This window comes from Lycorma delicatula, chromosome 4, assembly GCF_047948215.1.
Source record: "Lycorma delicatula isolate Av1 chromosome 4, ASM4794821v1, whole genome shotgun sequence".
In the NCBI taxonomy this organism is placed as follows: domain Eukaryota; kingdom Metazoa; phylum Arthropoda; class Insecta; order Hemiptera; family Fulgoridae; genus Lycorma; species Lycorma delicatula.
This window is the reverse complement of record NC_134458.1, coordinates 82,387,266-82,401,526: the sequence shown is the minus strand read 5'-3', so window position 1 is coordinate 82,401,526 and position 14,261 is coordinate 82,387,266. Positions and strand designations below refer to the sequence as shown.

The window sequence follows — 14,261 nt, the reverse complement described above, 5'->3', positions numbered from 1 at the left end:
TTTTGATTTTAATTAAATTTTTACTGTCAGTACTTTCTGGTCATTTTGCTGTATTTGAGTATTTCGATAACCATTTATCACAATTCTTTTTTTATATTATATTTGTTTATTAAGTAATATTTTTTATATTTAATTTTTGGAACTAATAGTATTTAAATTAAATATATCTAATGATATACAAAAAGTAATAAAAACAACAGAAATATATTAATACTTTTTATACAAAAAAAAAGAAAAGTATGCTGAGTACCAGATGTTATTTAGTTAGTTTAAGTTATTGTGAATGGTTTCACAGATCATCACCATGCTACTGCTAAAAGTTATAAAAGATAGCAAAAAATAGACTGGTTTTGTGATGTAATATAGAAAGACAAAGGTATTATGTAAAGGAAGCAGTTGTCATGATGAATGTATAGATTCACATTACTCAAACATTGACAGATATATTAGTAGTAATTTCAGGGATATTAGTTTATTTAAAATCAATGCAGTTTAACAGAATCTAATAATCTAGTTTAATAGAATCCTATATAAGTTGGTTTTCCGTCGACAGCTGATTGTTAACTTAACTTCTCTTATTAAATTTTTGGTTAATGATTTACAAATTAGCCAAGGTAATATAGAAAAAAACCAGTAATAATCAAAGTATTCAACTATAATATCAAGGTACTGAGATAGTAATAAGAGAGATAGTTTCACCCCACTGTCGCACAACTGCTTTATAGTATTGTTACAGCTATCTGGTTTCTTATTATAGGTGATCTAGAATTTTTTAATATAATAACAAAATTTATTTCCTTAAATAATAATACATGAAATATCATTGCATTTAGAAATATCATGTTAGAAAACAAGGGTTTCCAGGAAAAACTGAGAAAGAAATATGACTGACAAATGGAGTGAAGTGAGAAAGTGAAAACATGGAGAAAAATGAAAACGTGTTTGGAAGAAAGGAAGTTAAAAGGAAAAAATTATTAAAGTATTTTATTGTGGTCTTAAGGTGGCTAATTCAAAAAGAATACATGAAATAAAAGTAACAAAAGAAAGAAACAAAATTTTATAATCATGACTGTCACTAGCTGTCTGCCAAGTTGTGATCAGAATAAATTAATAAACCATTGATTCTCTCTTCATGATAATTAATAAAACAGAAATAAGGAAACAATCATAAAATAATAATGATAAGAGAAGAGAATAAGGTAACTGAAATTATGGACTAAAGCTTATTGGAACAGATTATAATTACAAAAATACTTCTATTAGTATAAATAGATGACAAAACAGCCCACCATTGTCCACCGTTAATGATAATTAATAAACTTAACAAACATTCTTTATCATTATCTTTATCATGATAAAAAGAATCTAGTGTGTAATATATAAGTAAAAGACCTACTTAATGCATAAAAACTATACAAACTAAAAAAAATCAAAAGCTCCCTTTGCCTTGCAACAAGCCTCAGCTAATAAAAAAAATCAACACACACCCTCTTCATACATGTGCGCGCACACACACACACACACACACACACACACACACACACACACACACACACACACACATACATACACACACACACATATACACACACACACTTAAATAACAGGGGTGTGTTATTTAAGTGTGTGCATAGGTATTTAAGTCATGCATTTAAGTCATTTGTGCATTTAAGTCATGCATAGGTAAATTTTATTTCTCCCTTCATGTCACTTGGCAACACTGTATTGAAGGTTAGCAGCATGCAACAGCTGAAATATCGTTACGCACTAGTGCTATACCAGTATAAATTCATCTCTATTGTGTTAACTATGTTGTTTATCAAGGACAAACATGTGTTTATTATTTAGACTTATGGCGTATATAAATCTTATATATGAGTGAAAGTCGAGTTTCGGATAAAATTTCCCAATTCTTCAATTCCTAATAAGTCAACAATATCGCATTTGATTAATAAATTTTATGATACTGGAAGTGTACATGATCGGAAAAGCACAGTCAATCATCACTGTTAACAGTAGAAGTTCTAGAGGATGTGAAAGAACGTTTTGACATGCTCACCCAGAAAATAGCTCAGAAAATTATCTTCAAAGACTGGCCTTTCCCTATCTACAGCTTCTAGGGCTATTATAGAATTACAATTGCATGCTTATCACATCAGTGTCGTTCAAGAACTGAAAGAAGTAGACCGTGGAATACATTTACAGTATTGCCATTGGTTTCTTTCTCTTGTTGATGCAACGGTATTAAAAATGTTGGATTGTGTTTATTTCAGCGATGAGGCATGGTTTCACGTGGATGGCAACATTAACTTCCAAAACTGCCGAATATGCAACGCTAAAAATTCTCATGCGTTTCATGAATGACCATTACACACATGTAAAATTGGTATATCGTGTGTGAACTCCCAGTATTGTATAATAGCGCCTTTATTTTTTGACAAATCTTAAACTTAATTGAACATTCTATTGCCATGTTAGATTTACATAAACAAGAATGCTGGTTCCAGCAGGATATAACTCAACTTGTCATACTGCTAATGAAATGCTGGATATGTTATGGGGATTTTTTGACCACATCGCTTGATATCAAAAAGGTTGTGGCCTCCAAGATCCCCAGATCTTACACCAGCAGACATTTTCCTTTGGGGGTATTTAAAAAGTGTAGTTTTTAAAAACGCTCCTCATACACTGATGAATTGAAGGCTAACATTGAAAGTGAGATTTCAAATGTTACTGAGCAATCATTATGAAAGATGGCTGCAAATGTTGTGAAATATGTACAAACCTGGATCAGGATCACAGGAAATCATTTTGTGAACATCTATTGTAAAGTTATTAAAGGTAATTTGATTGAATATTGTTGTATAAGTATTTTATTAATATTAATATTTTTGTAATAAATTCATGTTGTCAAAGGGGTTGCGTCCTTTTCAAAACACCCATTACATGCACAAATGTTTGCATTACCTTATGTATTATATCCCCTAATTAAAGTTTTTTTGTATATCTATGCTAATCTAACAAATCCATCAATGTCCTCCAGTCACTACCATTTAATAATTCAATGACCTGATGAATTCCTAAAGTGGTGGGGCCTAGTTTAGTTAATCTTATCTCATTAAGTACTGGACATTTTCCGATAAAGTGCTAAATATTTTCTTCTTCTCTTTTATTACACAGCCTACATAAATGTTACACCCCTTCCCTGCCTGGCTAAAAATACCACAGCGGACATCAGGATTTATAAACAACCGACACATTGTTTCTAGTAAATTTAAAATTGCCCTTAAAATAATCTTTAATGCCCAGATCCTATGTTAAACAGCTATATATTTAATGAAACTGTGCTCTCCGCACCCGTTCCCCATATTTTTCCCTAAAATGTTTTCGCTTATTGTCTAGCAAACTGTCAAGCTATCTCTTCCATAATATTACACCATTCACACCATTACTTATTTCAGTTTCATACTTCTCACACTAACACAACGATTTGGCAGTATACAACCCTAATTCACTCTCAATTAATTTAACAACTAATATTACACAGTAGGCATCTGGCATCTAGTTTAATACCTTTAATATATAATTATAATGAAGCAAGGAAACAATAGAACAGCAGCTGTCTCTAAGATTTTAAATGAATTACATAATTGGGAATGGTCTATGGTAACATGAACAAATTTTTAACAAAAAACCTCGGCAGTGCCTCCAATTCCTCATTTCAGTATAACCCCAAATTTGTTTTCCATAACACACCACTACTCTTGTCACAACATTAAATACCTGAAACTTATTTTCAGTGTGAATTTAATTTTTAATAACCATGATATTCTGTTTATTATTTAAATCAAATTTAACTGCTGTCACTCTCAGTTATATGAGTGCAAAACGATAGCAAATGATTGAATATCATGCCAAGATATTTATATTTATTTATAATTGCAATCTTTTGCCCTGCCCGTTACCATCTATCATGCGCTGCTAGTTGCCACCCTTCCTGAATACCATTATCTTTGTTTTATCCATATTTTTCCTTAATCCTCCATCTCTCACTATAATTCTTCAAATCATTGATCAATTTTTATAGGGCTTTTGGAGATTCAGCAAAAATTACCAAGTTATTGGCATGCAAAAGTCCTCTGACATTTAAGCTTTCAAAACACAAACTTTCCTCCAAACAATATATTAGATCATTGATAAATAAAGAAAATTTAAACTGGGCTGTAGAAATGGTAATAATGAAATGTCTCAAAAAATGCCCCCAAAAGTAAAAATAGGCCAAAAAACAAACTGTTTTGGTTTTGTCAGCGACATAGCACTGCTAGCAAATGACATCGACGAAGCTAAACCACAGTTATTAGAACTTAAAAAAATTGCAGATAAAACTGGCCTCAAAATATCATTTGAAAAGATAGAAATTATGCCACAAAAACCAACACAATTAAAAGAAGTAAACATAAATTATAATAAAATCAAAATAGTAACCCAATTTAAATTTCAGGGAGAAATAATAACAAACAACCTAAAAAAAATCTTTGATCCAGATAACATGAAACAAACTAATTAAATCTCAAAAATTAACCTGCTATACTTACAATAAAAATTGCCTATCAATAAATGCAAAAATAAGACATTACAACACAGTTATAGAACCAGAAACCATTTATGCCGCAGAAACACTCTTCCAACTGAAGGAGCAATAGGATACAGACAGACTCCGGAAATTGAAAGAAGAATTGGAAGAACCTGCATCAATAAAAAATACCAGAAATACGGGCAGTGGTGGATTGTGCTCATCAAAGTCGTATACAAAGAGTTAGAACCCATCACTGATACCATGTGTAAGAAGAGACTAGGATTCTTTGGTTATATCATGAGGATGCAAGTTTCAAGACTTCTGAAACAGCTAGTACAGTACAATCTGGACTTGAAAAATACCAAGACTGGATCAGAGAAATAAGAGAGGATCTGAGGGACACCAAAAAATTAAACAAGAAAATCAAGAACAAAGCCACTCACTTTAAACTCACAGAAAAAAATCACAACGCGAACATTTTCAAATTAGAAAGGATGAAAAGATCAAAACATATGAAAAAGTACTGGGAGGACCTCAAGGCCCAATCAGTCCCATCGAAGAGATTTGACTAATGGACTGACTAAAGTGATCCTATGCAGTTGTAAAAGTTAATAATAAAATAAAGAAAAAATTAAGGATGACAGGGATGTCTGTTTCAATACACAATATGTTCTGAAATTCTGTGTATATTTATATAACTTGCGAATGATATTTATGAACTTAAAGGACAACCCCATTCGTACAACTTATAAAAGAACGCATTTCTATCTATTACATCAAAAGCAGAATTGAAATCTACAAATAAAGAATGACCTTTTTTACCACCCCTATACAGCTTTCAGTTTATTACACTACAAATTAAAAATGTTATAAATAGTGGAATAACTCTCCCTGATACTCATCAATTATATTATATTTATCCACCCATTTTTTTAACCTCCTCAACAATATACCCACAAATACTTCAGAAATTGAATTAATAAAAGAAATTCCTTGACTATTTTGTATATTAGAAATGTCCCCTTTTTTATGTACTGGAAAAGTTACGGCCTCTGAGAAACCAGTGGATATCTCACCTGACTCAAAGGTTTAATTTTAAAAGTTAATAAAATGGATAGCAACTCTGTAGGTGCTAACTTAAAGAATTCCACTCGAACACCATTCATTCCTGGTGCTTTATCAACTTTCACTTCGTGCAAAATCATGTCCGACTCAGAAAACGTAATAGCTGAATCTAAGTTATTGTTTGTAACAAAAGAGGGCATGTAATATATTAGAACGGTACAACAATCAGTGATAGTAGGTACAGAAGTGTTACAGCAATATGTCTGCCTTTATATCCCCATCATACTTAAAACACCCTTCTTAAAAAATTTAACCAGTCCCTAGAAATCTTTTGAGTTCCTGACATTCAGAAATTTTTCCCTCGATTGATTAAAAACATCTGATTTCTTTTTGTTACATAAACTAACATAATGTTTATATTCTTCTACATACCAGAATCTAGTCAGCTCAGTGTTAACTTTTCTATACAAATTTAAACATGCATAACACCTTTTCCTGGCCCTTAAACAATCTTAATTGAACCATAATTGTCTTCCAGGCTTGACATAATCACTGTGTTTACAGCATTATTTCCTGCAGCCTCATAACCACATCTATAACCCCCTGCATATTCTCTTCACTATTCAGTGGAAGAATAATACCCTGACTATGCCTCTCTAGCACTTGGTAATGTGATACCTTATTAAAGTTCGACCATATTAATTTTGGTAAAGGAGCCAAGCTGTTTTCTTGACCATGCATCCCTTCAAAAATCAAACTAACTTCAATCAGTAGATGATCTGAAAACAACACCGGAAGAATACTAAAGCCCCTCATTAAGTTTAACAATTCCATTGACATACAACAAAAATCAATCACATAGCTTCCCATACCCCAATATAAGTCATCTCCTCTTCTCTCTGTCCAGTTGTTCTACCATTTAACATGCATAAATTAAATATCTCGCACATCTGCAGCACTTTCTTATCCTTCATATTCATCTAATCAACCTTGGAATCTATCCGCTCAAACCTCCCAATCATTCTCTAGTAACTCTTCAGCAATACTTGACAGTTTGTTGTTCAACTATTACAATTCCCAATTAATAAAACTGTACTTGTTATTTTGTTAGTTTCAATAGTAACCCAGAGTTCCAGAAAATCTCTTTCCCATGTATTACTGCCACTAAGGTAAACTGACACCACATAAAACATTCTATAATTATCAGTAACATTGGTTTCCTTTCTACATATTGAAATTCACAAGAATGTCCAACCCTAGAACCAATTTTAAGACCTATCATTAATTCGCTACAGGCTCTCCCATAACCAGAAATCCCTAATGGCAGGTATTCAGATTATTTTATACAAAGGAAAAATTTTATTGTAAATATTACACAACTCTCTTTCAACATGCATCTCATACGTACAAAAAACGTATACTTTTTAATAAAAGGTAAAAATAAAAACAAATAACTTACTGCTAAGGCCTGCTACATTATACGACAACATGTTCACTCATCCATCATTACTCTGTTGGCAGACAGCCTCACACTATTTAACATTCCTTAAATTTTCAATTTTTATTGGTACCTTCCTTCCACTTGCAAATAACTCAGGATAAGCGGCATTTTTCTGCCTCCCATTGCATCAGCGATCAATTTTTGAAGCACCAGCAGCTTTCCCCTTTTCATTCTTGCATTGGCACAAAAATCTTTATGCACAGTGAAACTGGTTTCTTTCAATTTCCATGTATTCCCCAATGTACAAGCAGTGTAACTATTTGCAGGAATGTGGGCAATAATTGGTGCATTGTTTTCCTTTTTCCTAGTGGGCGAGCCCAGTTCACTACTATCTGTCTGTCACTCTTCAATATTGTCATACAAAACTCTATCACCACTTCACGGCAGTCCTTTTTTAATTATTGAAAATTAAGTGATTTCTTTGAGCACAATTTTCAAGATTGTCCAACCTAGCTTTAATTAACGTATTTTCTTTTAAGCACTAAACTTCTACTTTCAGCACATTTTTTTTGTTCAATTATGCTGTAAATGTCAGTCAATAGGTTCGCAAAGTCTTCCTTAGTAACCAGAGACCCTAATTTCTCAAAATACTTTTGTGATCATACCCTCTGTGGCATCCAGTAATTCTACACTTGACTTCCAGGATTACATTTTAAAGACTGCAAACTATTGTTCGACAAACTTTGTGAAGATCCTCATTTATCACCTCATGAACTTCGTAATCACAAATTTATCCATTTAAAATTCATAAAAATGAATAAATTTATTTAAAAAAATGAAAATATTTGTAAAGAAAAGTAAGAAAAACTGTTTTACAAAAATTTATTACAATTAATAAAGATGACAATACTTACCGAGATTTTATTTCACTTCGATATTTCATCAGTCATCTAAACGCCTATTAAAATCATACATTGTCTGATAATAATTTGAGTAATTTTTCATATACACACATAAATACAAGCATGGCTAGTGGGCACTACTAATTAAACACAAGAGATAAGAGTCAACTAACAATATGTCTTTTCACTATCATGGCTAGTTGTTCAACCTTGTAATATGTTAAATGATGAAAATAGTTCTCTGATTGAAAATAATAAAGCTAAGAAATTTAAGAAAAATAGATCAAGTGAATAGTTAGTTACATCTAGTTTCATATGTGAAAAATCTGCAAAGCAAATGAACAAGTTTAATTCTTCAGTTGAAAAAAAATTAAAATGAAAAAACTCGTATGTGTTACTGGTTGAACAAAGGATATTGAGATATTGCGAGAATACACTTATAACGTTTTTACAAATATACCATTTATTTACTCTTGAGTATCTTATTATATACAAAATTATTAAATTATATGTCACAAACAGTTATTTTGATTCTGCTCTGAAATTAGCAATAACTAATGAAAATTAATATGAAATAAAGACGTGATTATTGCCGTGAGATTACAATTAAAAAATCAGTAATAAACTTTATGCAATGATTTTTTTTACTTTTGCTATTTACAAAAGAAAAGAACTTGCTTATATTTTTAGTAATAAATAATAACCTTGTTCCTGTTCAGAATGAACTCACAAAACCATACTACCTGCAGAATAATACACTCTTACACGTCTATTGCATTACAGAATACACCCAGGATGCACCCTTTGCTTGTGTACCCTGATTATTACTGCACACACTGCTTGCCGGGTCTCAACAATATTTACGCTCCCAAGCCAAGGGTGTCCTGACAAACAACAACCAACCCATCCCTTTGTTCATAGGAATTTCTGTCAGTACGATTTCAAAACAATATTTATTATCCTAAATACAATTTTTTTATTTTCCAGAATTCTCTTGATTTTGAACTTTCTACTCTATTCTAAACATTTTTTCATTGTTTCTTTTTTCTAGATTTTCTCTTTTTACAATTATTTGTCTGTTTACATTCTCGCTTTCATTTTTGCACTCTCCATCACTAGAAGCTCCTTTCATCACCACAATAAGTGAGGCATGTTAAAGTAACCCATTTTGAATTTCCCATCTATATACGCAATTAAACAAATGCTAATTTTGTAGCTCAGTCATTTCAATCAATATTCGGCTGTTGGCAACATAAAGTTCAGTCATTTTGTTGTTAGTTGTTTATATTAATCCATTTATGAGTGATGGCATTCATAATCATGCCAAGTGTGAAGTACAAGGAGTAATCCAATTTTTTATGCAAAAAAAACAATTCTGCTGCTAAAATTCACAGGCAAATTCATGACATTTATGAGCCAAATATTGTGAGTGATGCTAAAGAAAGACAGTGTGTATATTTTTAGAAGGGCAAATGAACATTCATGATGAACATAGTGGCTAGCAGTTGATGATTTGACTGAAAAGGTTGACAAAAAAAAATCAGAGAAAACCGGCACTTCACCATGTCACAATTGTCTTTAATATTAGTGTCATGAACTTTGATTTATAAAGTTTGGACTGAAAAATTGGGCTATAAAAAACTTTTCTAAATGAGTGCATCTTTTCTAAGATGTTAACTTACATATTCAAGGAAAAATGTTTTGCTGCAGCCCATTAATTTTTATTGTGTTATGAAGATGAAGGTGATGAATTGTTTGCCATAGATGAAACCTGTATTTCTTACTTGATCATTGAGACAAAGCAGTAGACGATGCAATAGCAACATTCATAATCTCCTAGATTGAAGAAGTTCAAACATGAGTGTTGGCAGAGGAATTTAAATTAAATTAAATGATCACTGACTAAAAGTACTCGAGGTTGCTGACATTGCAAACATCTGGGTAGACCATCTCCACTACATTATAAGATAGATGTTTTGGGTATGGAAAAGCTCGATTACGCCATGTTTGTTAACAGTTGACCAAAAACGTATTTAAATGCTTATTGAGGTTGTTTAAACTTATTTATAGGCAATTCTACTGAGTTTCATTGACGTTTTATAACAGTAGATGAAACATGGATTCACCTTTACATGACAGAGACTGAAAAATGGTCCAAACAATGGGTGAGAGCAGGTGAAAGAATTGTGCCAAACAAAGTTTAAGTGTTTTCATCTTTTAGGAAATGTCATGGCTGTGATTTTTTAGGATTCTTGTGGTGTGGAGCTCATAGACTACATGGAAAAAAGGCAGGACCATCTCCAGGAAGTTTTACACTTCACTATTGGACAGATTGAAGATTGCTATTCAGGCTAAATATCCACATCTGGCCAAAATAAAGGTACTCTTTCACCATGATAATGTGCCTGCATACCTGTCTTGGGTTAATGCTACAAAACTCCATTATCTATGCTTCAAAGTGCTTCCACATGTGCCATATTCACTGGATTGGCTCCCATAAATTACTTCCTTTTCCCAAACCTAAAGAAATGACATGGGACAAAGATTCACTTCAAATGATGAGGTCAAAGCTAAGACAGTCGCTACTTAGCAGAGGTGGACAAATTGCATTATACTAGGGTCATAATTATAAGTTATAAAACAGGAGTAAAAAGTTATAAAGTCGTTGGTCTAAATATATCTAATTGCAAAGTGATTACATTGAAAAATCAAAAAAAATCTCTGAACTATTTTCTTTGTCAGGCCAAGAACACTGAATGACTCTTGTATGTTTTTTTTCCATTTTAATTCAGAAGTTAATAATAAATTTATTTCATTAGCATAATAAAATTTGTAATATTAATTTCTACATTTTCATATAATACATCTTTAAGAAGGTACTGTAACAGACTTAGAACTTGAGTTAGTATGCTCCCTGTTTTTATTTCATACAGAACATGCAGGTTAGACTCATAGATTAATAGTATATATATCTTAACCGATACTCATATCCCCTAATTTATTTGGATCATTTGATGACTCCTTTGTAATTGTCAGATTATAACCCATGCTACCTGTACATAAATGTTTGTGACTGTACTCTACAGAAACTTCCTTCATAAGATTGTAAATAAAACCATTCAACAACTGTTTAAAACAAAATGATAATGATTATCTAAAACTAGATGCACATTTTAATTATTAGTCATCATCAGTAGATACAGGAGGTTAAAGGTAAATATTAAAAAAAAAAAAAAATAATAATAAAAATAAATATTGATTATAAAATAATAATAATTTTTCCTTTGGGGCTAGGATAGATTTTATGAATCAAATCCCCACACTATCGATGAAATGAAGGTGATTATTGAACAAGAAATTGATGACATTGATAACAATGTTTTGTGTCAGGTAATTCTTAATGTGATTACTTGAGCACAAAAGTGCATCACTGCGCTGGGCATTCACTTGAAATATTTTTTTTATAAAAATACAGTAAATATGTATACTTTTGTTGTTATAAATATAGAATTTACATTTTAGTTTTTTCATTTCATTCAATGTTATGTGTCGCAACATGTTTAGTCTAGCTTAATTTTATGTTGCTTACTTAGTGTTTACTTCATGTTAAAAATAATATTTAATGTTTTTATAGGCTTACCTTTCATACTAGAATGACTTTGAAGAATTTTTAGATTCCTGAACGAATCAAGAAAAAACAACAGAGTACCATCAATTATAGTGTTCACACTGATTGTACAAATGGATCATCATATTTAGTTTATGTTAAATAAATATAATTATTACATTTGTGAATAAATTTGGACAATATGATTAATAATAATGGTTATTATTATTATATGTGTAAATACAAATTTTTAATCAAGAGTGTTATTTGTATATAAAATGTGATTTTTTTATATTGTAGTATTTCAGATGTTTTCTTTGTAAATAACTTTTTTTTAAATTCATTATTTGGGGGAGCGGATGTCCCACAGAACAAGTAAGTTGTTTGTTACTTTCATTAAGAAAAGTAATTATTATAATATTAATATTGTACAGTCATTGTAAACTGAGAATTTATGGAAAATAGTTACTGTTTTTTTTTTTTGTTTTTTTTTTTAGTAAAACTAATTCAATTTTTGTAAATTTTTAAAATCATCTTGTCATTAGAGTTATATTAGTATATGTATATGTAAGCATATTATCAATTTCAGTTGATGCATAAATTAGAGCATAACATTTTTTTATTATGTAAGGAGGTTTCTTGTCTTGCCACATTATTGTGCAGCTTAAAATAAAATTGTTATTTTACGTAAACTGTTGAATAATTATTTTGAAATTTATATAACTTTTTCATTAGTTATTTATATAATAATATTAAAAAAAAACTTTTTAACTTGAATACTGTCGGTGTGATTGTAAAAAATAAAAGAGCATATTTTCTCTAAATTAAATGTTAAATTAAAGTGTTGATCATTAGGATCAATGTTAAGTATTTGCATTTATTATAATTTTTTTTAAATAAAAATTATTTATGTATATTATGTGATAAACATACTTCATGATTTAATATACAAGTATTATTTTTAGTAATTTATTTGTCCTCCAAACGCTAACTTATTAAATTCTTTTTTATTGTTTGTACTTAGAAAAAAGGGTATAATTATTTGCCTAAAATTATGGATAGAAAAAGAAAGAAAAACGTCATTTTTGCAAGTTTCAAATAGCAGGACCCTCTTTATTAAATTTACATTTTTTTATTTATTATTACATTAGCTGTAAATTGTATTAAAAAAACCTAATTCTAATTGTTATAATAGCGTGTTAGGTAATGTCTTTTTTTTCTTATGCCATTAACTAATGGGTAAAATGTGCATAAAAGTAAAAAGGTTAATGAGATATAAATAGTTAAGAAAATGAAATTTATGTTATTTTTTATGTTATTAAATTTATTGTATATCATGTAGATAATTTTAAAAATGAACTCATTGAAAAATAGTTAAAAATCTTTATTTAATTTATATTTTTGACTTTGTAATTTAGAGATAACGTGTAATGTTATAGATTTAATACGATTTGAGTAAGCTGTAATTTATTGTATTGTGCAAAATTTTATTTAATATGAATGAAGACCAAGCAATTATTTCACTGTTAAAATGGTATTAAATATTATCTATATTTTTGCAAGTGCATTATAGGATTTATTTAATAACTTGAAAATTTAAGAAAACAATTTTCCATCTTAATTTCTGTATTTTTGTCAGTTTAATAATATAAATGTTCTTATATGTATTTGCTACTCTGATAAAATATAGCATGATTAATTAACACATGTGCAGCAGTGCCAAATTTAGGAGGCAGTCAGGTACCAGTTTGAAAGAGTACTTAATTTTTGTTCACTTTTATTTATAGGAATGTTACCGCACCCATCTCTCTCTCTCTCTCTCTCTCTCTCTCTCTCTATATATATATATATATATATGTATATAGACCTAATATAAGTTTATGCATAAAGATTTTTAGCTGGAGTGGAAGTAATGAAAAGAGCTAAAATATTGTAATAATATACTGAGGCTCTATTGCAAAGAAATAATATTTAATTTATAATGATTTAAATTATTGTTTGTTATCATTTTAAGTTATAATTTATGTCTCTAGGTTTTAAAGGCATTTATATATGCAAAATTTATTGTATCAATTAAATTTTTTGCTAGATCAAATGTAATAATATGTAATACATTTTTATAATTTAATATTCTTAAAATTAATTGATTAAAAACCATCAGCATCTGTGAGTACTTTCATATTATGCCATATTATTAGGGATAATTTAAATATTATTTATAACTGAAAATTTAGTAACAATAAATTTATAATAAGATTAAATAATAAAAATATAACTTGAGTAGGAGTCTTATCTAAGAAAAACCAGATCCAGGTGTTAGGTTACAAGAACATATGTTGATGTTTAATTCTTCTGGTTTCTTTTATGTTTTTATCTTGTTTACTATTTTTTCACTCTTAAATATATGTGAATTATCCCTTATTGTGCTAAATCAAAAAAGACTTGAAGATCTTTTATTTATTCATAGTAAGTTTGTGATTTTTTTTCTGTTTTATTATTAACTAAAAACCAATTGATGACATATTTGAGATAATGAAATTTGCTCATTTTTAATATATATATATATATATATTAATAAACTAAAGCTTTCCACAATATTGTCACTGATAAAGTGTACCTAATATGAATTATTAACTTAAAAATATTTTTTTTTACTCTGATTTAATATTT

At 29.7% G+C, this 14,261-nt stretch overlaps 1 protein-coding gene across 1 annotated transcript in view; it reads left to right on the top strand.

Annotated features, from left to right (window-relative positions):
* Set1 (SET domain containing 1) overlaps positions 1 to 12,188 on the top strand; it is an 82,071-nt gene extending 69,883 nt beyond the window's left edge. The window contains exon 17 of the mRNA XM_075363442.1: positions 11,619 to 12,188. The gene's annotated coding sequence lies outside the window, so the exon portion shown is untranslated. The remainder of the gene's footprint in view (positions 1 to 11,618) is intronic.
* The last annotated feature ends 2,073 nt before the right edge of the window (positions 12,189 to 14,261 follow it).